Source organism: Taudactylus pleione, unplaced genomic scaffold (genome assembly GCF_031769625.1).
Source record: "Taudactylus pleione unplaced genomic scaffold, aTauple2 ptg000092l, whole genome shotgun sequence".
NCBI classification, from domain to species: domain Eukaryota; kingdom Metazoa; phylum Chordata; class Amphibia; order Anura; family Myobatrachidae; genus Taudactylus; species Taudactylus pleione.
The window spans coordinates 6,807,848-6,835,493 of NW_028284494.1; the positions used below are offsets into that span (position 1 = coordinate 6,807,848).

Consider the following 27,646-nt stretch of genomic DNA (forward strand, 5'->3'; position numbering starts at 1 on the left):
TTCAGTTGACGGGGGTGTGCCCGAGCAGCGGGCCTCCCCAGCCCTAGTCCAACTCATACTTACCTGGCAGGGGAGATACCATGATCACGAAGGTGGTTCTCCCAGGGCGAGGCTCATCCATTGCACTCCGGGTGTGCTGACCCCTGCGATTTCCCCAAATGCGGGAAACTCGACTGCATAATTTGTGGTAGTGGGGGACTGCGTTCGCGCTTTCCCCTGATCATCTCTGGTAAAAATCAGCTTGGTTTTGTTTGAAAGCGTCTGTGTGTCTGCTGTGCTGGTGTCAACTCTGAAGCTTTGCTGGATGTGTCCACCCCCTCCCTTCTTTGCCCCGGGGATTGGACATTGAAAGGGAACGTTGCTAGTACTACTAGCCCCATGGTTTTAGCATTGCTCACAAAACATTGTTTGGGCCTAAGCATCGGTTCCGGGACCGATGTTTCTCTGGCCTTTTCTACTTAAGCATGTAACACACTAACTAGTACATTTCACCCGTGCGCAGCGGGACTCAAGACGCTTGCGCAGACCACCAATAACCGCTCTCCACTGCGTAACCTCTGCGTTGCGTCCGTCTCTCAATCAGGCCCTCGGTCTCTTAGGTTGTGAGCACCAGACACGAAGAGAGCCAGCCGGCAGCCCAAAGTACCGCACGGTGAGTGCAGCTGCCAGCAAGCCTGCGCAGCCGCACGGCGCCCCACACAAAGACAACGTTGAGGGGGAAGCCTAGCAATGGGGGGGGAGCATCGGATGCTCCCTCACCATCGCGGGGTTAAGCGTCAAACATCGGAACCACCTGACCGATGGTTCTGGTGAAACATCAAATGATTCCCCTCCCTACTTGGCCCCTGCGCCCTGTAAACTGCGCTTCCACCTTTCCCTCAGCGCCGCGCTCTGTCCTGACCTCTCCTCCTGTGTGTGCTTGCTGCATGCTTCCTTGCTGTTGTGCCATTCCAGCGTTCTTTGCGTAATCCCACCAATAGAGGGCGGTGCAGGACCCACACTTGTTTCACTTGCTTTGCAAAGCAGGCCTGGAGCTGTTGCACGGTCCAGCTGCTGCAAGAAATCAGCCTGAGTGCTTCAAGTGCTGTGGCTGCCCACCTTGATCCCCACGCAGGGCGGACTTGGGAGTCATCCAGACGGCACCCGTGAAAGCTCGCCGTGCCCCGCGCCCCCGGCACTTTTCCTGTTTCCTGTCCTTTTCCTTTCATACGCCGACGAGGCTCGCAGCCAGCTTTGGCCGACTGCTTGGATGACATCACCGTATGCAAATCCGTCTGCTGCAGTGTGCCCTGGGAATGCTTGCACTAGTTTGTGCGTATGTAGTTTGGGGGTGCTTCAGCAACAAGGCACCCTTCCAGGTGAAGAGATGTGGCCTCCCTGCAGTTGTTGACCTCAGCTGAGAGTTCGCTTCGCGCATGCTCCCCAGGTAAACCTCCTTCAGTTGACGGGGGTGTGCCCGAGCAGCGGGCCTCCCCAGCCCTAGTCCAACTCATACTTACCTGGCAGGGGAGATACCATGATCACGAAGGTGGTTCTCCCAGGGCGAGGCTCATCCATTGCACTCCGGGTGTGCTGACCCCTGCGATTTCCCCAAATGCGGGAAACTCGACTGCATAATTTGTGGTAGTGGGGGACTGCGTTCGCGCTTTCCCCTGATCATCTCTGGTAAAAATCAGCTTGGTTTTGTTTGAAAGCGTCTGTGTGTCTGCTGTGCTGGTGTCAACTCTGAAGCTTTGCTGGATGTGTCCACCCCCTCCCTTCTTTGCCCCGGGGATTGGACATTGAAAGGGAACGTTGCTAGTACTACTAGCCCCATGGTTTTAGCATTGCTCACAAAACATTGTTTGGGCCTAAGCATCGGTTCCGGGACCGATGTTTCTCTGGCCTTTTCTACTTAAGCATGTAACACACTAACTAGTACATTTCACCCGTGCGCAGCGGGACTCAAGACGCTTGCGCAGACCACCAATAACCGCTCTCCACTGCGTAACCTCTGCGTTGCGTCCGTCTCTCAATCAGGCCCTCGGTCTCTTAGGTTGTGAGCACCAGACACGAAGAGAGCCAGCCGGCAGCCCAAAGTACCGCACGGTGAGTGCAGCTGCCAGCAAGCCTGCGCAGCCGCACGGCGCCCCACACAAAGACAACGTTGAGGGGGAAGCCTAGCAATGGGGAGGGAGCATCGGATGCTCCCTCACCATCGCGGGGTTAAGCGTCAAACATCGGAACCACCTGACCGATGGTTCCGGTGAAACATCAAATGATTCCCCTCCCTACTTGGCCCCTGCGCCCTGTAAACTGCGCTTCCACCTTTCCCTCAGCGCCGCGCTCTGTCCTGACCTCTCCTCCTGTGTGTGCTTGCTGCATGCTTCCTTGCTGTTGTGCCATTCCAGCATTCTTTGCGTAATCCCACCAATAGAGGGCGGTGCAGGACCCACACTTGTTTCACTTGCTTTGCAAAGCAGGCCTGGAGCTGTTGCACGGTCCAGCTGCTGCAAGAAATCAGCCTGAGTGCTTCAAGTGCTGTGGCTGCCCACCTTGATCCCCACGCAGGGCGGACTTGGGAGTCATCCAGACGGCACCCGTGAAAGCTCGCCGTGCCCCGCGCCCCCGGCACTTTTCCTGTTTCCTGTCCTTTTCCTTTCATACGCCGACGAGGCTCGCAGCCAGCTTTGGCCGACTGCTTGGATGACATCACCGTATGCAAATCCGTCTGCTGCAGTGTGCCCTGGGAATGCTTGCACTAGTTTGTGCGTATGTAGTTTGGGGGTGCTTCAGCAACAAGGCACCCTTCCAGGTGAAGAGATGTGGCCTCCCTGCAGTTGTTGACCTCAGCTGAGAGTTCGCTTCGCGCATGCTCCCCAGGTAAACCTCCTTCAGTTGACGGGGGTGTGCCCGAGCAGCGGGCCTCCCCAGCCCTAGTCCAACTCATACTTACCTGGCAGGGGAGATACCATGATCACGAAGGTGGTTCTCCCAGGGCGAGGCTCATCCATTGCACTCCGGGTGTGCTGACCCCTGCGATTTCCCCAAATGCGGGAAACTCGACTGCATAATTTGTGGTAGTGGGGGACTGCGTTCGCGCTTTCCCCTGATCATCTCTGGTAAAAATCAGCTTGGTTTTGTTTGAAAGCGTCTGTGTGTCTGCTGTGCTGGTGTCAACTCTGAAGCTTTGCTGGATGTGTCCACCCCCTCCCTTCTTTGCCCCGGGGATTGGACATTGAAAGGGAACGTTGCTAGTACTACTAGCCCCATGGTTTTAGCATTGCTCACAAAACATTGTTTGGGCCTAAGCATCGGTTCCGGGACCGATGTTTCTCTGGCCTTTTCTACTTAAGCATGTAACACACTAACTAGTACATTTCACCCGTGCGCAGCGGGACTCAAGACGCTTGCGCAGACCACCAATAACCGCTCTCCACTGCGTAACCTCTGCGTTGCGTCCGTCTCTCAATCAGGCCCTCGGTCTCTTAGGTTGTGAGCACCAGACACGAAGAGAGCCAGCCGGCAGCCCAAAGTACCGCACGGTGAGTGCAGCTGCCAGCAAGCCTGCGCAGCCGCACGGCGCCCCACACAAAGACAACGTTGAGGGGGAAGCCTAGCAATGGGGAGGGAGCATCGGATGCTCCCTCACCATCGCGGGGTTAAGCGTCAAACATCGGAACCACCTGACCGATGGTTCCGGTGAAACATCAAATGATTCCCCTCCCTACTTGGCCCCTGCGCCCTGTAAACTGCGCTTCCACCTTTCCCTCAGCGCCGCGCTCTGTCCTGACCTCTCCTCCTGTGTGTGCTTGCTGCATGCTTCCTTGCTGTTGTGCCATTCCAGCGTTCTTTGCGTAATCCCACCAATAGAGGGCGGTGCAGGACCCACACTTGTTTCACTTGCTTTGCAAAGCAGGCCTGGAGCTGTTGCACGGTCCAGCTGCTGCAAGAAATCAGCCTGAGTGCTTCAAGTGCTGTGGCTGCCCACCTTGATCCCCACGCAGGGCGGACTTGGGAGTCATCCAGACGGCACCCGTGAAAGCCCGCCGTGCCCCGCGCCCCCGGCACTTTTCCTGTTTCCTGTCCTTTTCCTTTCATACGCCGACGAGGCTCGCAGCCAGCTTTGGCCGACTGCTTGGATGACATCACCGTATGCAAATCCGTCTGCTGCAGTGTGCCCTGGGAATGCTTGCACTAGTTTGTGCGTATGTAGTTTGGGGGTGCTTCAGCAACAAGGCACCCTTCCAGGTGAAGAGATGTGGCCTCCCTGCAGTTGTTGACCTCAGCTGAGAGTTCGCTTCGCGCATGCTCCCCAGGTAAACCTCCTTCAGTTGACGGGGGTGTGCCCGAGCAGCGGGCCTCCCCAGCCCTAGTCCAACTCATACTTACCTGGCAGGGGAGATACCATGATCACGAAGGTGGTTCTCCCAGGGCGAGGCTCATCCATTGCACTCCGGGTGTGCTGACCCCTGCGATTTCCCCAAATGCGGGAAACTCGACTGCATAATTTGTGGTAGTGGGGGACTGCGTTCGCGCTTTCCCCTGATCATCTCTGGTAAAAATCAGCTTGGTTTTGTTTGAAAGCGTCTGTGTGTCTGCTGTGCTGGTGTCAACTCTGAAGCTTTGCTGGATGTGTCCACCCCCTCCCTTCTTTGCCCCGGGGATTGGACATTGAAAGGGAACGTTGCTAGTACTACTAGCCCCATGGTTTTAGCATTGCTCACAAAACATTGTTTGGGCCTAAGCATCGGTTCCGGGACCGATGTTTCTCTGGCCTTTTCTACTTAAGCATGTAACACACTAACTAGTACATTTCACCCGTGCGCAGCGGGACTCAAGACGCTTGCGCAGACCACCAATAACCGCTCTCCACTGCGTAACCTCTGCGTTGCGTCCGTCTCTCAATCAGGCCCTCGGTCTCTTAGGTTGTGAGCACCAGACACGAAGAGAGCCAGCCGGCAGCCCAAAGTACCGCACGGTGAGTGCAGCTGCCAGCAAGCCTGCGCAGCCGCACGGCGCCCCACACAAAGACAACGTTGAGGGGGAAGCCTAGCAATGGGGAGGGAGCATCGGATGCTCCCTCACCATCGCGGGGTTAAGCGTCAAACATCGGAACCACCTGACCGATGGTTCCGGTGAAACATCAAATGATTCCCCTCCCTACTTGGCCCCTGCGCCCTGTAAACTGCGCTTCCACCTTTCCCTCAGCGCCGCGCTCTGTCCTGACCTCTCCTCCTGTGTGTGCTTGCTGCATGCTTCCTTGCTGTTGTGCCATTCCAGCGTTCTTTGCGTAATCCCACCAATAGAGGGCGGTGCAGGACCCACACTTGTTTCACTTGCTTTGCAAAGCAGGCCTGGAGCTGTTGCACGGTCCAGCTGCTGCAAGAAATCAGCCTGAGTGCTTCAAGTGCTGTGGCTGCCCACCTTGATCCCCACGCAGGGCGGACTTGGGAGTCATCCAGACGGCACCCGTGAAAGCCCGCCGTGCCCCGCGCCCCCGGCACTTTTCCTGTTTCCTGTCCTTTTCCTTTCATACGCCGACGAGGCTCGCAGCCAGCTTTGGCCGACTGCTTGGATGACATCACCGTATGCAAATCCGTCTGCTGCAGTGTGCCCTGGGAATGCTTGCACTAGTTTGTGCGTATGTAGTTTGGGGGTGCTTCAGCAACAAGGCACCCTTCCAGGTGAAGAGATGTGGCCTCCCTGCAGTTGTTGACCTCAGCTGAGAGTTCGCTTCGCGCATGCTCCCCAGGTAAACCTCCTTCAGTTGACGGGGGTGTGCCCGAGCAGCGGGCCTCCCCAGCCCTAGTCCAACTCATACTTACCTGGCAGGGGAGATACCATGATCACGAAGGTGGTTCTCCCAGGGCGAGGCTCATCCATTGCACTCCGGGTGTGCTGACCCCTGCGATTTCCCCAAATGCGGGAAACTCGACTGCATAATTTGTGGTAGTGGGGAACTGCGTTCGCGCTTTCCCCTGATCATCTCTAGTAAAAATCAGCTTGGTTTTGTTTGAAAGCATCTGTGTGTCTGCTGTGCTGGTGTCAACTCTGAAGCTTTGCTGGATGTGTCCACCCCCTCCCTTCTTTGCCCCGGGGATTGGACATTGAAAGGGAACGTTGCTAGTACTACTAGCCCCATGGTTTTAGCATTGCTCACAAAACATTGTTTGGGCCTAAGCATCGGTTCCGGGACCGATGTTTCTCTGGCCTTTTCTACTTAAGCATGTAACACACTAACTAGTACATTTCACCCGTGCGCAGCGGGACTCAAGACGCTTGCGCAGACCACCAATAACCGCTCTCCACTGCGTAACCTCTGCGTTGCGTCCGTCTCTCAATCAGGCCCTCGGTCTCTTAGGTTGTGAGCACCAGACACGAAGAGAGCCAGCCGGCAGCCCAAAGTACCGCACGGTGAGTGCAGCTGCCAGCAAGCCTGCGCAGCCGCACGGCGCCCCACACAAAGACAACGTTGAGGGGGAAGCCTAGCAATGGGGAGGGAGCATCGGATGCTCCCTCACCATCGCGGGGTTAAGCGTCAAACATCGGAACCACCTGACCGATGGTTCCGGTGAAACATCAAATGATTCCCCTCCCTACTTGGCCCCTGCGCCCTGTAAACTGCGCTTCCACCTTTCCCTCAGCGCCGCGCTCTGTCCTGACCTCTCCTCCTGTGTGTGCTTGCTGCATGCTTCCTTGCTGTTGTGCCATTCCAGCGTTCTTTGCGTAATCCCACCAATAGAGGGCGGTGCAGGACCCACACTTGTTTCACTTGCTTTGCAAAGCAGGCCTGGAGCTGTTGCACGGTCCAGCTGCTGCAAGAAATCAGCCTGAGTGCTTCAAGTGCTGTGGCTGCCCACCTTGATCCCCACGCAGGGCGGACTTGGGAGTCATCCAGACGGCACCCGTGAAAGCCCGCCGTGCCCCGCGCCCGGCACTTTTCCTGTTTCCTGTCCTTTTCCTTTCATACGCCGACAAGGCTCGCAGCCAGCTTTGGCCGACTGCTTGGATGACATCACCGTATGCAAATCCGTCTGCTGCAGTGTGCCCTGGGAATGCTTGCACTAGTTTGTGCGTATGTAGTTTGGGGGTGCTTCAGCAACAAGGCACCCTTCCAGGTGAAGAGATGTGGCCTCCCTGCAGTTGTTGACCTCAGCTGAGAGTTCGCTTCGCGCATGCTCCCCAGGTAAACCTCCTTCAGTTGACGGGGGTGTGCCCGAGCAGCGGGCCTCCCCAGCCCTAGTCCAACTCATACTTACCTGGCAGGGGAGATACCATGATCACGAAGGTGGTTCTCCCAGGGCGAGGCTCATCCATTGCACTCCGGGTGTGCTGACCCCTGCGATTTCCCCAAATGCGGGAAACTCGACTGCATAATTTGTGGTAGTGGGGGACTGCGTTCGCGCTTTCCCCTGATCATCTCTGGTAAAAATCAGCTTGGTTTTGTTTGAAAGCGTCTGTGTGTCTGCTGTGCTGGTGTCAACTCTGAAGCTTTGCTGGATGTGTCCACCCCCTCCCTTCTTTGCCCCGGGGATTGGACATTGAAAGGGAACGTTGCTAGTACTACTAGCCCCATGGTTTTAGCATTGCTCACAAAACATTGTTTGGGCCTAAGCATCGGTTCCGGGACCGATGTTTCTCTGGCCTTTTCTACTTAAGCATGTAACACACTAACTAGTACATTTCACCCGTGCGCAGCGGGACTCAAGACGCTTGCGCAGACCACCAATAACCGCTCTCCACTGCGTAACCTCTGCGTTGCGTCCGTCTCTCAATCAGGCCCTCGGTCTCTTAGGTTGTGAGCACCAGACACGAAGAGAGCCAGCCGGCAGCCCAAAGTACCGCACGGTGAGTGCAGCTGCCAGCAAGCCTGCGCAGCCGCACGGCGCCCCACACAAAGACAACGTTGAGGGGGAAGCCTAGCAATGGGGAGGGAGCATCGGATGCTCCCTCACCATCGCGGGGTTAAGCGTCAAACATCGGAACCACCTGACCGATGGTTCCGGTGAAACATCAAATGATTCCCCTCCCTACTTGGCCCCTGCGCCCTGTAAACTGCGCTTCCACCTTTCCCTCAGCGCCGCGCTCTGTCCTGACCTCTCCTCCTGTGTGTGCTTGCTGCATGCTTCCTTGCTGTTGTGCCATTCCAGCGTTCTTTGCGTAATCCCACCAATAGAGGGCGGTGCAGGACCCACACTTGTTTCACTTGCTTTGCAAAGCAGGCCTGGAGCTGTTGCACGGTCCAGCTGCTGCAAGAAATCAGCCTGAGTGCTTCAAGTGCTGTGGCTGCCCACCTTGATCCCCACGCAGGGCGGACTTGGGAGTCATCCAGACGGCACCCGTGAAAGCCCGCCGTGCCCCGCGCCCCCGGCACTTTTCCTGTTTCCTGTCCTTTTCCTTTCATACGCCGACGAGGCTCGCAGCCAGCTTTGGCCGACTGCTTGGATGACATCACCGTATGCAAATCCGTCTGCTGCAGTGTGCCCTGGGAATGCTTGCACTAGTTTGTGCGTATGTAGTTTGGGGGTGCTTCAGCAACAAGGCACCCTTCCAGGTGAAGAGATGTGGCCTCCCTGCAGTTGTTGACCTCAGCTGAGAGTTCGCTTCGCGCATGCTCCCCAGGTAAACCTCCTTCAGTTGACGGGGGTGTGCCCGAGCAGCGGGCCTCCCCAGCCCTAGTCCAACTCATACTTACCTGGCAGGGGAGATACCATGATCACGAAGGTGGTTCTCCCAGGGCGAGGCTCATCCATTGCACTCCGGGTGTGCTGACCCCTGCGATTTCCCCAAATGCGGGAAACTCGACTGCATAATTTGTGGTAGTGGGGGACTGCGTTCGCGCTTTCCCCTGATCATCTCTGGTAAAAATCAGCTTGGTTTTGTTTGAAAGCGTCTGTGTGTCTGCTGTGCTGGTGTCAACTCTGAAGCTTTGCTGGATGTGTCCACCCCCTCCCTTCTTTGCCCCGGGGATTGGACATTGAAAGGGAACGTTGCTAGTACTACTAGCCCCATGGTTTTAGCATTGCTCACAAAACATTGTTTGGGCCTAAGCATCGGTTCCGGGACCGATGTTTCTCTGGCCTTTTCTACTTAAGCATGTAACACACTAACTAGTACATTTCACCCGTGCGCAGCGGGACTCAAGACGCTTGCGCAGACCACCAATAACCGCTCTCCACTGCGTAACCTCTGCGTTGCGTCCGTCTCTCAATCAGGCCCTCGGTCTCTTAGGTTGTGAGCACCAGACACGAAGAGAGCCAGCCGGCAGCCCAAAGTACCGCACGGTGAGTGCAGCTGCCAGCAAGCCTGCGCAGCCGCACGGCGCCCCACACAAAGACAACGTTGAGGGGGAAGCCTAGCAATGGGGAGGGAGCATCGGATGCTCCCTCACCATCGCGGGGTTAAGCGTCAAACATCGGAACCACCTGACCGATGGTTCCGGTGAAACATCAAATGATTCCCCTCCCTACTTGGCCCCTGCGCCCTGTAAACTGCGCTTCCACCTTTCCCTCAGCGCCGCGCTCTGTCCTGACCTCTCCTCCTGTGTGTGCTTGCTGCATGCTTCCTTGCTGTTGTGCCATTCCAGCGTTCTTTGCGTAATCCCACCAATAGAGGGCGGTGCAGGACCCACACTTGTTTCACTTGCTTTGCAAAGCAGGCCTGGAGCTGTTGCACGGTCCAGCTGCTGCAAGAAATCAGCCTGAGTGCTTCAAGTGCTGTGGCTGCCCACCTTGATCCCCACGCAGGGCGGACTTGGGAGTCATCCAGACGGCACCCGTGAAAGCCCGCCGTGCCCCGCGCCCCCGGCACTTTTCCTGTTTCCTGTCCTTTTCCTTTCATACGCCGACGAGGCTCGCAGCCAGCTTTGGCCGACTGCTTGGATGACATCACCGTATGCAAATCCGTCTGCTGCAGTGTGCCCTGGGAATGCTTGCACTAGTTTGTGCGTATGTAGTTTGGGGGTGCTTCAGCAACAAGGCACCCTTCCAGGTGAAGAGATGTGGCCTCCCTGCAGTTGTTGACCTCAGCTGAGAGTTCGCTTCGCGCATGCTCCCCAGGTAAACCTCCTTCAGTTGACGGGGGTGTGCCCGAGCAGCGGGCCTCCCCAGCCCTAGTCCAACTCATACTTACCTGGCAGGGGAGATACCATGATCACGAAGGTGGTTCTCCCAGGGCGAGGCTCATCCATTGCACTCCGGGTGTGCTGACCCCTGCGATTTCCCCAAATGCGGGAAACTCGACTGCATAATTTGTGGTAGTGGGGAACTGCGTTCGCGCTTTCCCCTGATCATCTCTAGTAAAAATCAGCTTGGTTTTGTTTGAAAGCATCTGTGTGTCTGCTGTGCTGGTGTCAACTCTGAAGCTTTGCTGGATGTGTCCACCCCCTCCCTTCTTTGCCCCGGGGATTGGACATTGAAAGGGAACGTTGCTAGTACTACTAGCCCCATGGTTTTAGCATTGCTCACAAAACATTGTTTGGGCCTAAGCATCGGTTCCGGGACCGATGTTTCTCTGGCCTTTTCTACTTAAGCATGTAACACACTAACTAGTACATTTCACCCGTGCGCAGCGGGACTCAAGACGCTTGCGCAGACCACCAATAACCGCTCTCCACTGCGTAACCTCTGCGTTGCGTCCGTCTCTCAATCAGGCCCTCGGTCTCTTAGGTTGTGAGCACCAGACACGAAGAGAGCCAGCCGGCAGCCCAAAGTACCGCACGGTGAGTGCAGCTGCCAGCAAGCCTGCGCAGCCGCACGGCGCCCCACACAAAGACAACGTTGAGGGGGAAGCCTAGCAATGGGGAGGGAGCATCGGATGCTCCCTCACCATCGCGGGGTTAAGCGTCAAACATCGGAACCACCTGACCGATGGTTCCGGTGAAACATCAAATGATTCCCCTCCCTACTTGGCCCCTGCGCCCTGTAAACTGCGCTTCCACCTTTCCCTCAGCGCCGCGCTCTGTCCTGACCTCTCCTCCTGTGTGTGCTTGCTGCATGCTTCCTTGCTGTTGTGCCATTCCAGCGTTCTTTGCGTAATCCCACCAATAGAGGGCGGTGCAGGACCCACACTTGTTTCACTTGCTTTGCAAAGCAGGCCTGGAGCTGTTGCACGGTCCAGCTGCTGCAAGAAATCAGCCTGAGTGCTTCAAGTGCTGTGGCTGCCCACCTTGATCCCCACGCAGGGCGGACTTGGGAGTCATCCAGACGGCACCCGTGAAAGCCCGCCGTGCCCCGCGCCCGGCACTTTTCCTGTTTCCTGTCCTTTTCCTTTCATACGCCGACAAGGCTCGCAGCCAGCTTTGGCCGACTGCTTGGATGACATCACCGTATGCAAATCCGTCTGCTGCAGTGTGCCCTGGGAATGCTTGCACTAGTTTGTGCGTATGTAGTTTGGGGGTGCTTCAGCAACAAGGCACCCTTCCAGGTGAAGAGATGTGGCCTCCCTGCAGTTGTTGACCTCAGCTGAGAGTTCGCTTCGCGCATGCTCCCCAGGTAAACCTCCTTCAGTTGACGGGGGTGTGCCCGAGCAGCGGGCCTCCCCAGCCCTAGTCCAACTCATACTTACCTGGCAGGGGAGATACCATGATCACGAAGGTGGTTCTCCCAGGGCGAGGCTCATCCATTGCACTCCGGGTGTGCTGACTCCTGCGATTTCCCCAAATGCGGGAAACTCGACTGCATAATTTGTGGTAGTGGGGGACTGCGTTCGCGCTTTCCCCTGATCATCTCTGGTAAAAATCAGCTTGGTTTTGTTTGAAAGCGTCTGTGTGTCTGCTGTGCTGGTGTCAACTCTGAAGCTTTGCTGGATGTGTCCACCCCCTCCCTTCTTTGCCCCGGGGATTGGACATTGAAAGGGAACGTTGCTAGTACTACTAGCCCCATGGTTTTAGCATTGCTCACAAAACATTGTTTGGGCCTAAGCATCGGTTCCGGGACCGATGTTTCTCTGGCCTTTTCTACTTAAGCATGTAACACACTAACTAGTACATTTCACCCGTGCGCAGCGGGACTCAAGACGCTTGCGCAGACCACCAATAACCGCTCTCCACTGCGTAACCTCTGCGTTGCGTCCGTCTCTCAATCAGGCCCTCGGTCTCTTAGGTTGTGAGCACCAGACACGAAGAGAGCCAGCCGGCAGCCCAAAGTACCGCACGGTGAGTGCAGCTGCCAGCAAGCCTGCGCAGCCGCACGGCGCCCCACACAAAGACAACGTTGAGGGGGAAGCCTAGCAATGGGGAGGGAGCATCGGATGCTCCCTCACCATCGCGGGGTTAAGCGTCAAACATCGGAACCACCTGACCGATGGTTCCGGTGAAACATCAAATGATTCCCCTCCCTACTTGGCCCCTGCGCCCTGTAAACTGCGCTTCCACCTTTCCCTCAGCGCCGCGCTCTGTCCTGACCTCTCCTCCTGTGTGTGCTTGCTGCATGCTTCCTTGCTGTTGTGCCATTCCAGCGTTCTTTGCGTAATCCACCAATAGAGGGCGGTGCAGGACCCACACTTGTTTCACTTGCTTTGCAAAGCAGGCCTGGAGCTGTTGCACGGTCCAGCTGCTGCAAGAAATCAGCCTGAGTGCTTCAAGTGCTGTGGCTGCCCACCTTGATCCCCACGCAGGGCGGACTTGGGAGTCATCCAGACGGCACCCGTGAAAGCTCGCCGTGCCCCGCGCCCCCGGCACTTTTCCTGTTTCCTGTCCTTTTCCTTTCATACGCCGACGAGGCTCGCAGCCAGCTTTGGCCGACTGCTTGGATGACATCACCGTATGCAAATCCGTCTGCTGCAGTGTGCCCTGGGAATGCTTGCACTAGTTTGTGCGTATGTAGTTTGGGGGTGCTTCAGCAACAAGGCACCCTTCCAGGTGAAGAGATGTGGCCTCCCTGCAGTTGTTGACCTCAGCTGAGAGTTCGCTTCGCGCATGCTCCCCAGGTAAACCTCCTTCAGTTGACGGGGGTGTGCCCGAGCAGCGGGCCTCCCCAGCCCTAGTCCAACTCATACTTACCTGGCAGGGGAGATACCATGATCACGAAGGTGGTTCTCCCAGGGCGAGGCTCATCCATTGCACTCCGGGTGTGCTGACCCCTGCGATTTCCCCAAATGCGGGAAACTCGACTGCATAATTTGTGGTAGTGGGGGACTGCGTTCGCGCTTTCCCCTGATCATCTCTGGTAAAAATCAGCTTGGTTTTGTTTGAAAGCGTCTGTGTGTCTGCTGTGCTGGTGTCAACTCTGAAGCTTTGCTGGATGTGTCCACCCCCTCCCTTCTTTGACCCGGGGATTGGACATTGAAAGGGAACGTTGCTAGTACTACTAGCCCCATGGTTTTAGCATTGCTCACAAAACATTGTTTGGGCCTAAGCATCGGTTCCGGGACCGATGTTTCTCTGGCCTTTTCTACTTAAGCATGTAACACACTAACTAGTACATTTCACCCGTGCGCAGCGGGAATCAAGACGCTTGCGCAGACCACCAATAACCGCTCTCCACTGCGTAACCTCTGCGTTGCGTCCGTCTCTCAATCAGGCCCTCGGTCTCTTAGGTTGTGAGCACCAGACACGAAGAGAGCCAGCCGGCAGCCCAAAGTACCGCACGGTGAGTGCAGCTGCCAGCAAGCCTGCGCAGCCGCACGGCGCCCCACACAAAGACAACGTTGAGGGGGAAGCCTAGCAATGGGGAGGGAGCATCGGATGCTCCCTCACCATCGCGGGGTTAAGCGTCAAACATCGGAACCACCTGACCGATGGTTCCGGTGAAACATCAAATGATTCCCCTCCCTACTTGGCCCCTGCGCCCTGTAAACTGCGCTTCCACCTTTCCCTCAGCGCCGCGCTCTGTCCTGACCTCTCCTCCTGTGTGTGCTTGCTGCATGCTTCCTTGCTGTTGTGCCATTCCAGCGTTCTTTGCGTAATCCCACCAATAGAGGGCGGTGCAGGACCCACACTTGTTTCACTTGCTTTGCAAAGCAGGCCTGGAGCTGTTGCACGGTCCAGCTGCTGCAAGAAATCAGCCTGAGTGCTTCAAGTGCTGTGGCTGCCCACCTTGATCCCCACGCAGGGCGGACTTGGGAGTCATCCAGACGGCACCCGTGAAAGCCCGCCGTGCCCCGCGCCCCCGGCACTTTTCCTGTTTCCTGTCCTTTTCCTTTCATACGCCGACGAGGCTCGCAGCCAGCTTTGGCCGACTGCTTGGATGACATCACCGTATGCAAATCCGTCTGCTGCAGTGTGCCCTGGGAATGCTTGCACTAGTTTGTGCGTATGTAGTTTGGGGGTGCTTCAGCAACAAGGCATCCTTCCAGGTGAAGAGATGTGGCCTCCCTGCAGTTGTTGACCTCAGCTGAGAGTTCGCTTCGCGCATGCTCCCCAGGTAAACCTCCTTCAGTTGACGGGGGTGTGCCCGAGCAGCGGGCCTCCCCAGCCCTAGTCCAACTCATACTTACCTGGCAGGGGAGATACCATGATCACAAAGGTGGTTCTCCCAGGGCGAGGCTCATCCATTGCACTCCGGGTGTGCTGACCCCTGCGATTTCCCCAAATGCGGGAAACTCGACTGCATAATTTGTGGTAGTGGGGGACTGCGTTCGCGCTTTCCCCTGATCATCTCTGGTAAAAATCAGCTTGGTTTTGTTTGAAAGCGTCTGTGTGTCTGCTGTGCTGGTGTCAACTCTGAAGCTTTGCTGGATGTGTCCACCCCCTCCCTTCTTTGCCCCGGGGATTGGACATTGAAAGGGAACGTTGCTAGTACTACTAGCCCCATGGTTTTAGCATTGCTCACAAAACATTGTTTGGGCCTAAGCATCGGTTCCGGGACCGATGTTTCTCTGGCCTTTTCTACTTAAGCATGTAACACACTAACTAGTACATTTCACCCGTGCGCAGCGGGACTCAAGACGCTTGCGCAGACCACCAATAACCGCTCTCCACTGCGTAACCTCTGCGTTGCGTCCGTCTCTCAATCAGGCCCTCGGTCTCTTAGGTTGTGAGCACCAGACACGAAGAGAGCCAGCCGGCAGCCCAAAGTACCGCACGGTGAGTGCAGCTGCCAGCAAGCCTGCGCAGCCGCACGGCGCCCCACACAAAGACAACGTTGAGGGGGAAGCCTAGCAATGGGGGGGGAGCATCGGATGCTCCCTCACCATCGCGGGGTTAAGCGTCAAACATCGGAACCACCTGACCGATGGTTCCGGTGAAACATCAAATGATTCCCCTCCCTACTTGGCCCCTGCGCCCTGTAAACTGCGCTTCCACCTTTCCCTCAGCGCCGCGCTCTGTCCTGACCTCTCCTCCTGTGTGTGCTTGCTGCATGCTTCCTTGCTGTTGTGCCATTCCAGCGTTCTTTGCGTAATCCCACCAATAGAGGGCGGTGCAGGACCCACACTTGTTTCACTTGCTTTGCAAAGCAGGCCTGGAGCTGTTGCACGGTCCAGCTGCTGCAAGAAATCAGCCTGAGTGCTTCAAGTGCTGTGGCTGCCCACCTTGATCCCCACGCAGGGCGGACTTGGGAGTCATCCAGACGGCACCCGTGAAAGCCCGCCGTGCCCCGCGCCCCCGGCACTTTTCCTGTTTCCTGTCCTTTTCCTTTCATACGCCGACGAGGCTCGCAACCAGCTTTGGCCGACTGCTTGGATGACATCACCGTATGCAAATCCGTCTGCTGCAGTGTGCCCTGGGAATGCTTGCACTAGTTTGTGCGTATGTAGTTTGGGGGTGCTTCAGCAACAAGGCACCCTTCCAGGTGAAGAGATGTGGCCTCCCTGCAGTTGTTGACCTCAGCTGAGAGTTCGCTTCGCGCATGCTCCCCAGGTAAACCTCCTTCAGTTGACGGGGGTGTGCCCGAGCAGCGGGCCTCCCCAGCCCTAGTCCAACTCATACTTACCTGGCAGGGGAGATACCATGATCACGAAGGTGGTTCTCCCAGGGCGAGGCTCATCCATTGCACTCCGGGTGTGCTGACCCCTGCGATTTCCCCAAATGCGGGAAACTCGACTGCATAATTTGTGGTAGTGGGGGACTGCGTTCGCGCTTTCCCCTGATCATCTCTGGTAAAAATCAGCTTGGTTTTGTTTGAAAGCGTCTGTGTGTCTGCTGTGCTGGTGTCAACTCTGAAGCTTTGCTGGATGTGTCCACCCCCTCCCTTCTTTGCCCCGGGGATTGGACATTGAAAGGGAACGTTGCTAGTACTACTAGCCCCATGGTTTTAGCATTGCTCACAAAACATTGTTTGGGCCTAAGCATCGGTTCCGGGACCGATGTTTCTCTGGCCTTTTCTACTTAAGCATGTAACACACTAACTAGTACATTTCACCCGTGCGCAGCGGGACTCAAGACGCTTGCGCAGACCACCAATAACCGCTCTCCACTGCGTAACCTCTGCGTTGCGTCCGTCTCTCAATCAGGCCCTCGGTCTCTTAGGTTGTGAGCACCAGACACGAAGAGAGCCAGCCGGCAGCCCAAAGTACCGCACGGTGAGTGCAGCTGCCAGCAGGCCTGCGCAGCCGCACGGCGCCCCACACAAAGACAACGTTGAGGGGGAAGCCTAGCAATGGGGGGGGAGCATCGGATGCTCCCTCACCATCGCGGGGTTAAGCGTCAAACATCGGAACCACCTGACCGATGGTTCCGGTGAAACATCAAATGATTCCCCTCCCTACTTGGCCCCTGCGCCCTGTAAACTGCGCTTCCACCTTTCCCTCAGCGCCGCGCTCTGTCCTGACCTCTCCTCCTGTGTGTGCTTGCTGCATGCTTCCTTGCTGTTGTGCCATTCCAGCGTTCTTTGCGTAATCCCACCAATAGAGGGCGGTGCAGGACCCACACTTGTTTCACTTGCTTTGCAAAGCAGGCCTGGAGCTGTTGCACGGTCCAGCTGCTGCAAGAAATCAGCCTGAGTGCTTCAAGTGCTGTGGCTGCCCACCTTGATCCCCACGCAGGGCGGACTTGGGAGTCATCCAGACGGCACCCGTGAAAGCTCGCCGTGCCCCGCGCCCCCGGCACTTTTCCTGTTTCCTGTCCTTTTCCTTTCATACGCCGACGAGGCTCGCAGCCAGCTTTGGCCGACTGCTTGGATGACATCACCGTATGCAAATCCGTCTGCTGCAGTGTGCCCTGGGAATGCTTGCACTAGTTTGTGCGTATGTAGTTTGGGGGTGCTTCAGCAACAAGGCACCCTTCCAGGTGAAGAGATGTGGCCTCCCTGCAGTTGTTGACCTCAGCTGAGAGTTCGCTTCGCGCATGCTCCCCAGGTAAACCTCCTTCAGTTGACGGGGGTGTGCCCGAGCAGCGGGCCTCCCCAGCCCACTTATACTTACCTGGCAGGGGAGATACCATGATCACGAAGGTGGTTCTCCCAGGGCGAGGCTCATCCATTGCACTCCGGGTGTGCTGACCCCTGCGATTTCCCCAAATGCGGGAAACTCGACTGCATAATTTGTGGTAGTGGGGGACTGCGTTCGCGCTTTCCCCTGATCATCTCTGGTAAAAATCAGCTTGGTTTTGTTTGAAAGCGTCTGTGTGTCTGCTGTGCTGGTGTCAACTCTGAAGCTTTGCTGGATGTGTCCACCCCCTCCCTTCTTTGCCCCGGGGATTGGACATTGAAAGGGAACGTTGCTAGTACTACTAGCCCCATGGTTTTAGCATTGCTCACAAAACATTGTTTGGGCCTAAGCATCGGTTCCGGGACCGATGTTTCTCTGGCCTTTTCTACTTAAGCATGTAACACACTAACTAGTACATTTCACCCGTGCGCAGCGGGACTCAAGACGCTTGCGCAGACCACCAATAACCGCTCTCCACTGCGTAACCTCTGCGTTGCGTCCGTCTCTCAATCAGGCCCTCGGTCTCTTAGGTTGTGAGCACCAGACACGAAGAGAGCCAGCCGGCAGCCCAAAGTACCGCACGGTGAGTGCAGCTGCCAGCAAGCCTGCGCAGCCGCACGGCGCCCCACACAAAGACAACGTTGAGGGGGAAGCCTAGCAATGGGGAGGGAGCATCGGATGCTCCCTCACCATCGCGGGGTTAAGCGTCAAACATCGGAACCACCTGACCGATGGTTCCGGTGAAACATCAAATGATTCCCCTCCCTACTTGGCCCCTGCGCCCTGTAAACTGCGCTTCCACCTTTCCCTCAGCGCCGCGCTCTGTCCTGACCTCTCCTCCTGTGTGTGCTTGCTGCATGCTTCCTTGCTGTTGTGCCATTCCAGCGTTCTTTGCGTAATCCCACCAATAGAGGGCGGTGCAGGACCCACACTTGTTTCACTTGCTTTGCAAAGCAGGCCTGGAGCTGTTGCACGGTCCAGCTGCTGCAAGAAATCAGCCTGAGTGCTTCAAGTGCTGTGGCTGCCCACCTTGATCCCCACGCAGGGCGGACTTGGGAGTCATCCAGACGGCACCCGTGAAAGCCCGCCGTGCCCCGCGCCCCCGGCACTTTTCCTGTTTCCTGTCCTTTTCCTTTCATACGCCGACGAGGCTCGCAGCCAGCTTTGGCCGACTGCTTGGATGACATCACCGTATGCAAATCCGTCTGCTGCAGTGTGCCCTGGGAATGCTTGCACTAGTTTGTGCGTATGTAGTTTGGGGGTGCTTCAGCAACAAGGCACCCTTCCAGGTGAAGAGATGTGGCCTCCCTGCAGTTGTTGACCTCAGCTGAGAGTTCGCTTCGCGCATGCTCCCCAGGTAAACCTCCTTCAGTTGACGGGGGTGTGCCCGAGCAGCGGGCCTCCCCAGCCCTAGTCCAACTCATACTTACCTGGCAGGGGAGATACCATGATCACGAAGGTGGTTCTCCCAGGGCGAGGCTCATCCATTGCACTCCGGGTGTGCTGACCCCTGCGATTTCCCCAAATGCGGGAAACTCGACTGCATAATTTGTGGTAGTGGGGAACTGCGTTCGCGCTTTCCCCTGATCATCTCTAGTAAAAATCAGCTTGGTTTTGTTTGAAAGCATCTGTGTGTCTGCTGTGCTGGTGTCAACTCTGAAGCTTTGCTGGATGTGTCCACCCCCTCCCTTCTTTGCCCCGGGGATTGGACATTGAAAGGGAACGTTGCTAGTACTACTAGCCCCATGGTTTTAGCATTGCTCACAAAACATTGTTTGGGCCTAAGCATCGGTTCCGGGACCGATGTTTCTCTGGCCTTTTCTACTTAAGCATGTAACACACTAACTAGTACATTTCACCCGTGCGCAGCGGGACTCAAGACGCTTGCGCAGACCACCAATAACCGCTCTCCACTGCGTAACCTCTGCGTTGCGTCCGTCTCTCAATCAGGCCCTCGGTCTCTTAGGTTGTGAGCACCAGACACGAAGAGAGCCAGCCGGCAGCCCAAAGTACCGCACGGTGAGTGCAGCTGCCAGCAAGCCTGCGCAGCCGCACGGCGCCCCACACAAAGACAACGTTGAGGGGGAAGCCTAGCAATGGGGAGGGAGCATCGGATGCTCCCTCACCATCGCGGGGTTAAGCGTCAAACATCGGAACCACCTGACCGATGGTTCCGGTGAAACATCAAATGATTCCCCTCCCTACTTGGCCCCTGCGCCCTGTAAACTGCGCTTCCACCTTTCCCTCAGCGCCGCGCTCTGTCCTGACCTCTCCTCCTGTGTGTGCTTGCTGCATGCTTCCTTGCTGTTGTGCCATTCCAGCGTTCTTTGCGTAATCCCACCAATAGAGGGCGGTGCAGGACCCACACTTGTTTCACTTGCTTTGCAAAGCAGGCCTGGAGCTGTTGCACGGTCCAGCTGCTGCAAGAAATCAGCCTGAGTGCTTCAAGTGCTGTGGCTGCCCACCTTGATCCCCACGCAGGGCGGACTTGGGAGTCATCCAGACGGCACCCGTGAAAGCCCGCCGTGCCCCGCGCCCGGCACTTTTCCTGTTTCCTGTCCTTTTCCTTTCATACGCCGACAAGGCTCGCAGCCAGCTTTGGCCGACTGCTTGGATGACATCACCGTATGCAAATCCGTCTGCTGCAGTGTGCCCTGGGAATGCTTGCACTAGTTTGTGCGTATGTAGTTTGGGGGTGCTTCAGCAACAAGGCACCCTTCCAGGTGAAGAGATGTGGCCTCCCTGCAGTTGTTGACCTCAGCTGAGAGTTCGCTTCGCGCATGCTCCCCAGGTAAACCTCCTTCAGTTGACGGGGGTGTGCCCGAGCAGCGGGCCTCCCCAGCCCTAGTCCAACTCATACTTACCTGGCAGGGGAGATACCATGATCACGAAGGTGGTTCTCCCAGGGCGAGGCTCATCCATTGCACTCCGGGTGTGCTGACTCCTGCGATTTCCCCAAATGCGGGAAACTCGACTGCATAATTTGTGGTAGTGGGGGACTGCGTTCGCGCTTTCCCCTGATCATCTCTGGTAAAAATCAGCTTGGTTTTGTTTGAAAGCGTCTGTGTGTCTGCTGTGCTGGTGTCAACTCTGAAGCTTTGCTGGATGTGTCCACCCCCTCCCTTCTTTGCCCCGGGGATTGGACATTGAAAGGGAACGTTGCTAGTACTACTAGCCCCATGGTTTTAGCATTGCTCACAAAACATTGTTTGGGCCTAAGCATCGGTTCCGGGACCGATGTTTCTCTGGCCTTTTCTACTTAAGCATGTAACACACTAACTAGTACATTTCACCCGTGCGCAGCGGGACTCAAGACGCTTGCGCAGACCACCAATAACCGCTCTCCACTGCGTAACCTCTGCGTTGCGTCCGTCTCTCAATCAGGCCCTCGGTCTCTTAGGTTGTGAGCACCAGACACGAAGAGAGCCAGCCGGCAGCCCAAAGTACCGCACGGTGAGTGCAGCTGCCAGCAAGCCTGCGCAGCCGCACGGCGCCCCACACAAAGACAACGTTGAGGGGGAAGCCTAGCAATGGGGAGGGAGCATCGGATGCTCCCTCACCATCGCGGGGTTAAGCGTCAAACATCGGAACCACCTGACCGATGGTTCCGGTGAAACATCAAATGATTCCCCTCCCTACTTGGCCCCTGCGCCCTGTAAACTGCGCTTCCACCTTTCCCTCAGCGCCGCGCTCTGTCCTGACCTCTCCTCCTGTGTGTGCTTGCTGCATGCTTCCTTGCTGTTGTGCCATTCCAGCGTTCTTTGCGTAATCCACCAATAGAGGGCGGTGCAGGACCCACACTTGTTTCACTTGCTTTGCAAAGCAGGCCTGGAGCTGTTGCACGGTCCAGCTGCTGCAAGAAATCAGCCTGAGTGCTTCAAGTGCTGTGGCTGCCCACCTTGATCCCCACGCAGGGCGGACTTGGGAGTCATCCAGACGGCACCCGTGAAAGCTCGCCGTGCCCCGCGCCCCCGGCACTTTTCCTGTTTCCTGTCCTTTTCCTTTCATACGCCGACGAGGCTCGCAGCCAGCTTTGGCCGACTGCTTGGATGACATCACCGTATGCAAATCCGTCTGCTGCAGTGTGCCCTGGGAATGCTTGCACTAGTTTGTGCGTATGTAGTTTGGGGGTGCTTCAGCAACAAGGCACCCTTCCAGGTGAAGAGATGTGGCCTCCCTGCAGTTGTTGACCTCAGCTGAGAGTTCGCTTCGCGCATGCTCCCCAGGTAAACCTCCTTCAGTTGACGGGGGTGTGCCCGAGCAGCGGGCCTCCCCAGCCCTAGTCCAACTCATACTTACCTGGCAGGGGAGATACCATGATCACGAAGGTGGTTCTCCCAGGGCGAGGCTCATCCATTGCACTCCGGGTGTGCTGACCCCTGCGATTTCCCCAAATGCGGGAAACTCGACTGCATAATTTGTGGTAGTGGGGGACTGCGTTCGCGCTTTCCCCTGATCATCTCTGGTAAAAATCAGCTTGGTTTTGTTTGAAAGCGTCTGTGTGTCTGCTGTGCTGGTGTTAACTCTGAAGCTTTGCTGGATGTGTCCACCCCCTCCCTTCTTTGCCCCGGGGATTGGACATTGAAAGGGAACGTTGCTAGTACTACTAGCCCCATGGTTTTAGCATTGCTCACAAAACATTGTTTGGGCCTAAGCATCGGTTCCGGGACCGATGTTTCTCTGGCCTTTTCTACTTAAGCATGTAACACACTAACTAGTACATTTCACCCGTGCGCAGCGGGAATCAAGACGCTTGCGCAGACCACCAATAACCGCTCTCCACTGCGTAACCTCTGCGTTGCGTCCGTCTCTCAATCAGGCCCTCGGTCTCTTAGGTTGTGAGCACCAGACACGAAGAGAGCCAGCCGGCAGCCCAAAGTACCGCACGGTGAGTGCAGCTGCCAGCAAGCCTGCGCAGCCGCACGGCGCCCCACACAAAGACAACGTTGAGGGGGAAGCCTAGCAATGGGGAGGGAGCATCGGATGCTCCCTCACCATCGCGGGGTTAAGCGTCAAACATCGGAACCACCTGACCGATGGTTCCGGTGAAACATCAAATGATTCCCCTCCCTACTTGGCCCCTGCGCCCTGTAAACTGCGCTTCCACCTTTCCCTCAGCGCCGCGCTCTGTCCTGACCTCTCCTCCTGTGTGTGCTTGCTGCATGCTTCCTTGCTGTTGTGCCATTCCAGCGTTCTTTGCGTAATCCCACCAATAGAGGGCGGTGCAGGACCCACACTTGTTTCACTTGCTTTGCAAAGCAGGCCTGGAGCTGTTGCACGGTCCAGCTGCTGCAAGAAATCAGCCTGAGTGCTTCAAGTGCTGTGGCTGCCCACCTTGATCCCCACGCAGGGCGGACTTGGGAGTCATCCAGACGGCACCCGTGAAAGCCCGCCGTGCCCCGCGCCCCCGGCACTTTTCCTGTTTCCTGTCCTTTTCCTTTCATACGCCGACGAGGCTCGCAGCCAGCTTTGGCCGACTGCTTGGATGACATCACCGTATGCAAATCCGTCTGCTGCAGTGTGCCCTGGGAATGCTTGCACTAGTTTGTGCGTATGTAGTTTGGGGGTGCTTCAGCAACAAGGCATCCTTCCAGGTGAAGAGATGTGGCCTCCCTGCAGTTGTTGACCTCAGCTGAGAGTTCGCTTCGCGCATGCTCCCCAGGTAAACCTCCTTCAGTTGACGGGGGTGTGCCCGAGCAGCGGGCCTCCCCAGCCCTAGTCCAACTCATACTTACCTGGCAGGGGAGATACCATGATCACAAAGGTGGTTCTCCCAGGGCGAGGCTCATCCATTGCACTCCGGGTGTGCTGACCCCTGCGATTTCCCCAAATGCGGGAAACTCGACTGCATAATTTGTGGTAGTGGGGGACTGCGTTCGTGCTTTCCCCTGATCATCTCTGGTAAAAATCAGCTTGGTTTTGTTTGAAAGCGTCTGTGTGTCTGCTGTGCTGGTGTCAACTCTGAAGCTTTGCTGGATGTGTCCACCCCCTCCCTTCTTTGCCCCGGGGATTGGACATTGAAAGGGAACGTTGCTAGTACTACTAGCCCCATGGTTTTAGCATTGCTCACAAAACATTGTTTGGGCCTAAGCATCGGTTCCGGGACCGATGTTTCTCTGGCCTTTTCTACTTAAGCATGTAACACACTAACTAGTACATTTCACCCGTGCGCAGCGGGACTCAAGACGCTTGCGCAGACCACCAATAACCGCTCTCCACTGCGTAACCTCTGCGTTGCGTCCGTCTCTCAATCAGGCCCTCGGTCTCTTAGGTTGTGAGCACCAGACACGAAGAGAGCCAGCCGGCAGCCCAAAGTACCGCACGGTGAGTGCAGCTGCCAGCAAGCCTGCGCAGCCGCACGGCGCCCCACACAAAGACAACGTTGAGGGGGAAGCCTAGCAATGGGGGGGGAGCATCGGATGCTCCCTCACCATCGCGGGGTTAAGCGTCAAACATCGGAACCACCTGACCGATGGTTCCGGTGAAACATCAAATGATTCCCCTCCCTACTTGGCCCCTGCGCCCTGTAAACTGCGCTTCCACCTTTCCCTCAGCGCCGCGCTCTGTCCTGACCTCTCCTCCTGTGTGTGCTTGCTGCATGCTTCCTTGCTGTTGTGCCATTCCAGCGTTCTTTGCGTAATCCCACCAATAGAGGGCGGTGCAGGACCCACACTTGTTTCACTTGCTTTGCAAAGCAGGCCTGGAGCTGTTGCACGGTCCAGCTGCTGCAAGAAATCAGCCTGAGTGCTTCAAGTGCTGTGGCTGCCCACCTTGATCCCCACGCAGGGCGGACTTGGGAGTCATCCAGACGGCACCCGTGAAAGCCCGCCGTGCCCCGCGCCCCCGGCACTTTTCCTGTTTCCTGTCCTTTTCCTTTCATACGCCGACGAGGCTCGCAACCAGCTTTGGCCGACTGCTTGGATGACATCACCGTATGCAAATCCGTCTGCTGCAGTGTGCCCTGGGAATGCTTGCACTAGTTTGTGCGTATGTAGTTTGGGGGTGCTTCAGCAACAAGGCACCCTTCCAGGTGAAGAGATGTGGCCTCCCTGCAGTTGTTGACCTCAGCTGAGAGTTCGCTTCGCGCATGCTCCCCAGGTAAACCTCCTTCAGTTGACGGGGGTGTGCCCGAGCAGCGGGCCTCCCCAGCCCTAGTCCAACTCATACTTACCTGGCAGGGGAGATACCATGATCACGAAGGTGGTTCTCCCAGGGCGAGGCTCATCCATTGCACTCCGGGTGTGCTGACCCCTGCGATTTCCCCAAATGCGGGAAACTCGACTGCATAATTTGTGGTAGTGGGGGACTGCGTTCGCGCTTTCCCCTGATCATCTCTGGTAAAAATCAGCTTGGTTTTGTTTGAAAGCGTCTGTGTGTCTGCTGTGCTGGTGTCAACTCTGAAGCTTTGCTGGATGTGTCCACCCCCTCCCTTCTTTGCCCCGGGGATTGGACATTGAAAGGGAACGTTGCTAGTACTACTAGCCCCATGGTTTTAGCATTGCTCACAAAACATTGTTTGGGCCTAAGCATCGGTTCCGGGACCGATGTTTCTCTGGCCTTTTCTACTTAAGCATGTAACACACTAACTAGTACATTTCACCCGTGCGCAGCGGGACTCAAGACGCTTGCGCAGACCACCAATAACCGCTCTCCACTGCGTAACCTCTGCGTTGCGTCCGTCTCTCAATCAGGCCCTCGGTCTCTTAGGTTGTGAGCACCAGACACGAAGAGAGCCAGCCGGCAGCCCAAAGTACAGCACGGTGAGTGCAGCTGCCAGCAGGCCTGCGCAGCCGCACGGCGCCCCACACAAAGACAACGTTGAGGGGGAAGCCTAGCAATGGGGGGGGAGCATCGGATGCTCCCTCACCATCGCGGGGTTAAGCGTCAAACATCGGAACCACCTGACCGATGGTTCCGGTGAAACATCAAATGATTCCCCTCCCTACTTGGCCCCTGCGCCCTGTAAACTGCGCTTCCACCTTTCCCTCAGCGCCGCGCTCTGTCCTGACCTCTCCTCCTGTGTGTGCTTGCTGCATGCTTCCTTGCTGTTGTGCCATTCCAGCGTTCTTTGCGTAATCCCACCAATAGAGGGCGGTGCAGGACCCACACTTGTTTCACTTGCTTTGCAAAGCAGGCCTGGAGCTGTTGCACGGTCCAGCTGCTGCAAGAAATCAGCCTGAGTGCTTCAAGTGCTGTGGCTGCCCACCTTGATCCCCACGCAGGGCGGACTTGGGAGTCATCCAGACGGCACCCGTGAAAGCTCGCCGTGCCCCGCGCCCCCGGCACTTTTCCTGTTTCCTGTCCTTTTCCTTTCATACGCCGACGAGGCTCGCAGCCAGCTTTGGCCGACTGCTTGGATGACATCACCGTATGCAAATCCGTCTGCTGCAGTGTGCCCTGGGAATGCTTGCACTAGTTTGTGCGTATGTAGTTTGGGGGTGCTTCAGCAACAAGGCACCCTTCCAGGTGAAGAGATGTGGCCTCCCTGCAGTTGTTGACCTCAGCTGAGAGTTCGCTTCGCGCATGCTCCCCAGGTAAACCTCCTTCAGTTGACGGGGGTGTGCCCGAGCAGCGGGCCTCCCCAGCCCACTTATACTTACCTGGCAGGGGAGATACCATGATCACGAAGGTGGTTCTCCCAGGGCGAGGCTCATCCATTGCACTCCGGGTGTGCTGACCCCTGCGATTTCCCCAAATGCGGGAAACTCGACTGCATAATTTGTGGTAGTGGGGGACTGCGTTCGCGCTTTCCCCTGATCATCTCTGGTAAAAATCAGCTTGGTTTTGTTTGAAAGCATCTGTGTGTCTGCTGTGCTGGTGTCAACTCTGAAGCTTTGCTGGATGTGTCCACCCCCTCCCTTCTTTGCCCCGGGGATTGGACATTGAAAGGGAACGTTGCTAGTACTACTAGCCCCATGGTTTTAGCATTGCTCACAAAACATTGTTTGGGCCTAAGCATCGGTTCCGGGACCGATGTTTCTCTGGCCTTTTCTACTTAAGCATGTAACACACTAACTAGTACATTTCACCCGTGCGCAGCGGGACTCAAGACGCTTGCGCAGACCACCAATAACCGCTCTCCACTGCGTAACCTCTGCGTTGCGTCCGTCTCTCAATCAGGCCCTCGGTCTCTTAGGTTGTGAGCACCAGACACGAAGAGAGCCAGCCGGCAGCCCAAAGTACCGCACGGTGAGTGCAGCTGCCAGCAAGCCTGCGCAGCCGCACGGCGCCCCACACAAAGACAACGTTGAGGGGGAAGCCTAGCAATGGGGAGGGAGCATCGGATGCTCCCTCACCATCGCGGGGTTAAGCGTCAAACATCGGAACCACCTGACCGATGGTTCCGGTGAAACATCAAATGATTCCCCTCCCTACTTGGCCCCTGCACCCTGTAAACTGCGCTTCCACCTTTCCCTCAGCGCCGCGCTCTGTCCTGACCTCTCCTCCTGTGTGTGCTTGCTGCATGCTTCCTTGCTGTTGTGCCATTCCAGCGTTCTTTGCGTAATCCCACCAATAGAGGGCGGTGCAGGACCCACACTTGTTTCACTTGCTTTGCAAAGCAGGCCTGGAGCTGTTGCACGGTCCAGCTGCTGCAAGAAATCAGCCTGAGTGCTTCAAGTGCTGTGGCTGCCCACCTTGATCCCCACGCAGGGCGGACTTGGGAGTCATCCAGACGGCACCCGTGAAAGCCCGCCGTGCCCCGCGCCCCCGGCACTTTTCCTGTTTCCTGTCCTTTTCCTTTCATACGCCGACGAGGCTCGCAGCCAGCTTTGGCCGACTGCTTGGATGACATCACCGTATGCAAATCCGTCTGCTGCAGTGTGCCCTGGGAATGCTTGCACTAGTTTGTGCGTATGTAGTTTGGGGGTGCTTCAGCAACAAGGCACCCTTCCAGGTGAAGAGATGTGGCCTCCCTGCAGTTGTTGACCTCAGCTGAGAGTTCGCTTCGCGCATGCTCCCCAGGTAAACCTCCTTCAGTTGACGGGGGTGTGCCCGAGCAGCGGGCCTCCCCAGCCCTAGTCCAACTCATACTTACCTGGCAGGGGAGATACCATGATCACGAAGGTGGTTCTCCCAGGGCGAGGCTCATCCATTGCACTCCGGGTGTGCTGACCCCTGCGATTTCCCCAAATGCGGGAAACTCGACTGCATAATTTGTGGTAGTGGGGGACTGCGTTCGCGCTTTCCCCTGATCATCTCTGGTAAAAATCAGCTTGGTTTTGTTTGAAAGCGTCTGTGTGTCTGCTGTGCTGGTGTCAACTCTGAAGCTTTGCTGGATGTGTCCACCCCCTCCCTTCTTTGCCCCGGGGATTGGACATTGAAAGGGAACGTTGCTAGTACTACTAGCCCCATGGTT

At 56.6% G+C, this 27,646-nt stretch overlaps 1 protein-coding gene and 20 non-coding genes across 21 annotated transcripts in view; all 21 read left to right on the forward strand.

Annotated features, from left to right (window-relative positions):
• SLC38A9 (solute carrier family 38 member 9) overlaps window positions 1–27,646 on the forward strand; it is a 270,792-nt gene that overhangs the window by 174,367 nt on the left and 68,779 nt on the right. The gene's annotated exons all lie outside the window — the stretch shown is intronic.
• Window positions 56–219, forward strand: LOC148527119 (U1 spliceosomal RNA). The gene has a single exon (XR_015878107.1). It is a non-coding gene; the product is annotated as a U1 spliceosomal RNA (small nuclear RNA).
• Window positions 1,492–1,655, forward strand: LOC148527120 (U1 spliceosomal RNA). Its single transcript, XR_015878108.1, has one exon. It is a non-coding gene; the product is annotated as a U1 spliceosomal RNA (small nuclear RNA).
• LOC148527121 (U1 spliceosomal RNA) lies at window positions 2,928–3,091 on the forward strand. Its single transcript, XR_015878109.1, has one exon. It is a non-coding gene; the product is annotated as a U1 spliceosomal RNA (small nuclear RNA).
• LOC148527122 (U1 spliceosomal RNA) lies at window positions 4,364–4,527 on the forward strand. The gene has a single exon (XR_015878110.1). It is a non-coding gene; the product is annotated as a U1 spliceosomal RNA (small nuclear RNA).
• LOC148527123 (U1 spliceosomal RNA) lies at window positions 5,800–5,963 on the forward strand. Its single transcript, XR_015878139.1, has one exon. It is a non-coding gene; the product is annotated as a U1 spliceosomal RNA (small nuclear RNA).
• On the forward strand, window positions 7,234–7,397 carry LOC148527124 (U1 spliceosomal RNA). Its single transcript, XR_015878111.1, has one exon. It is a non-coding gene; the product is annotated as a U1 spliceosomal RNA (small nuclear RNA).
• On the forward strand, window positions 8,670–8,833 carry LOC148527125 (U1 spliceosomal RNA). Its single transcript, XR_015878112.1, has one exon. It is a non-coding gene; the product is annotated as a U1 spliceosomal RNA (small nuclear RNA).
• Window positions 10,106–10,269, forward strand: LOC148527126 (U1 spliceosomal RNA). Its single transcript, XR_015878140.1, has one exon. It is a non-coding gene; the product is annotated as a U1 spliceosomal RNA (small nuclear RNA).
• Window positions 11,540–11,703, forward strand: LOC148527127 (U1 spliceosomal RNA). The gene has a single exon (XR_015878147.1). It is a non-coding gene; the product is annotated as a U1 spliceosomal RNA (small nuclear RNA).
• LOC148527128 (U1 spliceosomal RNA) lies at window positions 12,975–13,138 on the forward strand. Its single transcript, XR_015878113.1, has one exon. It is a non-coding gene; the product is annotated as a U1 spliceosomal RNA (small nuclear RNA).
• LOC148527129 (U1 spliceosomal RNA) lies at window positions 14,411–14,574 on the forward strand. The gene has a single exon (XR_015878136.1). It is a non-coding gene; the product is annotated as a U1 spliceosomal RNA (small nuclear RNA).
• Window positions 15,847–16,010, forward strand: LOC148527130 (U1 spliceosomal RNA). The gene has a single exon (XR_015878114.1). It is a non-coding gene; the product is annotated as a U1 spliceosomal RNA (small nuclear RNA).
• Window positions 17,276–17,439, forward strand: LOC148527131 (U1 spliceosomal RNA). The gene has a single exon (XR_015878116.1). It is a non-coding gene; the product is annotated as a U1 spliceosomal RNA (small nuclear RNA).
• LOC148527132 (U1 spliceosomal RNA) lies at window positions 18,712–18,875 on the forward strand. Its single transcript, XR_015878141.1, has one exon. It is a non-coding gene; the product is annotated as a U1 spliceosomal RNA (small nuclear RNA).
• On the forward strand, window positions 20,146–20,309 carry LOC148527133 (U1 spliceosomal RNA). The gene has a single exon (XR_015878149.1). It is a non-coding gene; the product is annotated as a U1 spliceosomal RNA (small nuclear RNA).
• On the forward strand, window positions 21,581–21,744 carry LOC148527134 (U1 spliceosomal RNA). Its single transcript, XR_015878117.1, has one exon. It is a non-coding gene; the product is annotated as a U1 spliceosomal RNA (small nuclear RNA).
• Window positions 23,017–23,180, forward strand: LOC148527135 (U1 spliceosomal RNA). The gene has a single exon (XR_015878154.1). It is a non-coding gene; the product is annotated as a U1 spliceosomal RNA (small nuclear RNA).
• LOC148527136 (U1 spliceosomal RNA) lies at window positions 24,453–24,616 on the forward strand. Its single transcript, XR_015878118.1, has one exon. It is a non-coding gene; the product is annotated as a U1 spliceosomal RNA (small nuclear RNA).
• Window positions 25,882–26,045, forward strand: LOC148527137 (U1 spliceosomal RNA). The gene has a single exon (XR_015878119.1). It is a non-coding gene; the product is annotated as a U1 spliceosomal RNA (small nuclear RNA).
• On the forward strand, window positions 27,318–27,481 carry LOC148527138 (U1 spliceosomal RNA). Its single transcript, XR_015878120.1, has one exon. It is a non-coding gene; the product is annotated as a U1 spliceosomal RNA (small nuclear RNA).